The 3267-nt window shown below is 32.4% G+C and overlaps 1 long non-coding RNA gene across 1 annotated transcript in view; it reads right to left on the bottom strand.

Moving 5' to 3' along the window:
- Positions 1 to 1247, bottom strand: part of LOC111089652 — a 10851-nt gene extending 9604 nt beyond the window's left edge. Inside the window, exon 1 of the long non-coding RNA XR_002613870.1 lies at positions 1076 to 1247. This is a non-coding gene — a long non-coding RNA (uncharacterized LOC111089652). The remainder of the gene's footprint in view (positions 1 to 1075) is intronic.
- Between the last annotated feature and the right edge of the window lie 2020 nt (positions 1248 to 3267).

The following is a 3267-nucleotide window of genomic DNA, read 5'->3' as shown; positions in this document are numbered from 1 at the left end:
TGGATAAGTATGAGGCAATATGGAAGAAACTCCAGCGAGCATGCTCCCAGCGTCGTGTGACTTCCGCTGTCGTAACAGTACGTTGGTCCCGTTGCTGTTGTTAGAGAGGTTTAAAGTCATATTTAAACGTAAGCCTAACACAAATTACAACGTGTAAAAGTTCATAAAGAAACATTAAGGAAGAAATAAACTGATATATTTTCCTAAATTGGACAAGATGTTGAATTATTTTCACTACATAATTCAAAAGAACCCGCCCACGAAAGAACAATGCTATAGCAATATGTTGTTTAAGTTAAGAGTAGATTCTTCAATATTATGTGTGAAATGACTAAATTATTCCACAGTTGTTTTTCAGTTTGAAACTTTTAGAATGATTTGCGTTATTGTGTGGTTTGTGCTGTTTATTTTCGCACAACCAGTAGTTCAGTGGTCTACGGACTTACAACGCTAAAAAACGATGTCTCGATACTCATGGTGGGCACAGCACAGACAGCTCATTGTGTAGCTTTGTGCTTAACTACACAGAAACAAACTGTTAATTATTACGGTTTTGAAATGTTGAACAGGTAATATTTTGTTGTTTAGAAGGGCTATATTGATGTTCGATATTTTTGTAGCTCTTTGTCGATCTTTGGTGGACCAAATGACCTTCTGTCACCTATTTGTTTCTCATAGACTAACTATTGGCTCAACATTTTGGAATATTTCTACATAAAAACTAAATAAACTCTTTTGTTTACATCAATTATAGCTAACGACGACGAATACTAATATCCAACGAATTATTACATACTCATCATCGAATACAACAATGAATCGTTAAAAAAATCAACAACAAAAAACAGCTTCCCAAAGCATTAGCTCATATACTGCATTTTCTAAACATATGGTTGAGTAATAAATATGATAAAATTTTATTATATTTAAAAAGAGCTGTATTCTGATAGTCGTTTAAAAAATACTTCGTAATAACGACATGAAAACGAGAAGTATTCGTAAAATTACTTCTTATTGGTAATGAGAAATAAAGTAAAACAAAAACCGGTAATGTTATAATTTGAAATAGGTTTACCTGCAAATATCATCCAAACCCGGTCCTTCAGGAGTTATAAGCCTGCGACCAGTAGAGGAGTATTCAGTAAAGAAAGGTTGAATTAAGTGAAAATCACGCTCTAAGAAAGTATTGAGACAACGGTGGGGTTTTAACGAATGACCGGTGCAACAACTGACAGATTCGTATGATGCTAGAATTGAACATAAGTATCAGTACATGTACATAAGAAAACAGTAAAGTTATATTCATCTAATATTACTAAGATATTACTAATATTAAAGTATTATTTAATTAAATTTACTAGAACAAGCTAGGCTGGCCTAACTCTTTTGGGTATAATGTATAATCAGGCCTAACTCTTTGGGTATTATGTGTAATCAGGCTTAACTCTTCGAATGTTCCATGTAATGAGGCCTAACACATTTGATGTTCTATATAATCATGAAGGAGCAGGTTTGGCCCAATCATGATTTGATACATCATTCCAATGTTCTAAAAATCGCTTACAGAGGTCAAGATTCGACTATCTCCAACCGCAACTCGGAATAATCCTATTAGAAAAAACTGTCATATACCAGTAGATAATCAGCACAAAAACTTCTCTTAATTTTTGTACAACACAAACATTGGCCTACGATATAGCAGTAGAAAATCAGAATAAAATTAATCTCTTGATTTTTAGTAGAATACAAAATTTGGACTATGATGTGGTCTGACGAGTCTCATTTTCTGTTCTGGTAAAATTATACATAGATTTCACGTGACGTCACCAACAAAAGTTCAAGAGATCATCCGCCATTTTGTACAGCACGCTATCTGGAAGTTTACACTTGATTCGTTATTGAAATTTAAATAGCTCTTAAGCTAAAAGTAAACAATATAGTGGTTAATAACTGTGTTATTTATTGATGTCACAATAGGTCAGATCGTGTAGAAATTAAAAGGTCATCCAAGCTGTCCAAAAAGTAATTACAAATCAAGAAGAAATGACGATTGATCTGTTAACAAAAAAGGAGATAATTGTAAGGATAGGGAGAAAAGACTGGACACCAAGGCCTTATTCCAAAGTGTCTTCCGATCATTTTGTTACAGGTAAGCATAAAATTACATTATATCAACTATATATATTTTTCTGCCCAGTATTTGATAATGTACATGCACAATCGACATACTCTGTATTTAGTTGTTTCGTATGACTATAACAATAGTGTTAGTCATGACTCTGTGAATAAAATGTTCTATAATTGTATAACAATTTTTCTTGAAAAGGACTAAAATTTAAGAATAAAATAATTTGAAATAATTACTTTAGCTGTAGATAATATAGTACAAAAGCTAAACGTAAGCTACAACATATTAGGCCTATATTAATTTTTAATTTGATCAACATTTTATTTTTTATGGCAAACCTTTTGCTCTCTATGACCAAACATGCCCAGATTGGGCACCATCACAGAAACTAAGACCAGAAAATTATGTACAGGACTCTCAGTTTACAAAGTCAATAAACAGGTAATACACGTACTTCATATAATTTATATACATGTACATGTAGTATTGACCCAAATTAGGTTTAAAATTTTACAGCAATAATTCAGTTATATTGGAAAGAATAAAATGTGTCCTTTATTTTTAGCCTGTGTTTAGAATGTACTTCACATTCAAAAATTAATGATAATTGTATTGCTGAAAAGAGCGTAAACAAAAAAGGGAGAACACCCAATAACCGCGGCTGTAATTAGATCTCAAATTTTTCAAGAGATGAAGCTATGAGTTAAAATATTGTATATGAAAAAAAAACTCAGAGCCATACTATGAGTCGTTATGCCGCGGCTACGAACACAAGCGGAAAAAAAATAGTGGTGAAGTTAGTCTATAGTTATATAAGGTCAAATGAAATTTATTTCATTACTAGCAGAATTATAGTAAAACTGATTTTGCATCATTTTTTTTTGTTTACTCCATAATTGTTTTTAGATTGAGATTCTTTAATTTCAAAATGTCCACCTTAGTGTAAGTCTTAAATTTCATTTCAGATATTCAAAGATACAAGGTAAACAAAAGAAGCAGAAACTGTTCCAGAAGCACTTCTTGACCTTTACACAATGTAATTTTTTAAAGGGAAATTGGAAGCTAATCGTCAGTTAATCTGCAAGTCGCGGGTTCGAATCCCCGTCCCACCAAACATGTTCGCCCTTTCAGCTGTGGGG

This window comes from Limulus polyphemus, unplaced genomic scaffold (genome assembly GCF_000517525.1).
Source record: "Limulus polyphemus unplaced genomic scaffold, Limulus_polyphemus-2.1.2 Scaffold6922, whole genome shotgun sequence".
NCBI lineage: Eukaryota > Metazoa > Arthropoda > Merostomata > Xiphosura > Limulidae > Limulus > Limulus polyphemus.
The sequence above is the reverse complement of the archived record's forward strand: the minus strand, read 5'-3'. Positions and strand labels throughout refer to the sequence as shown.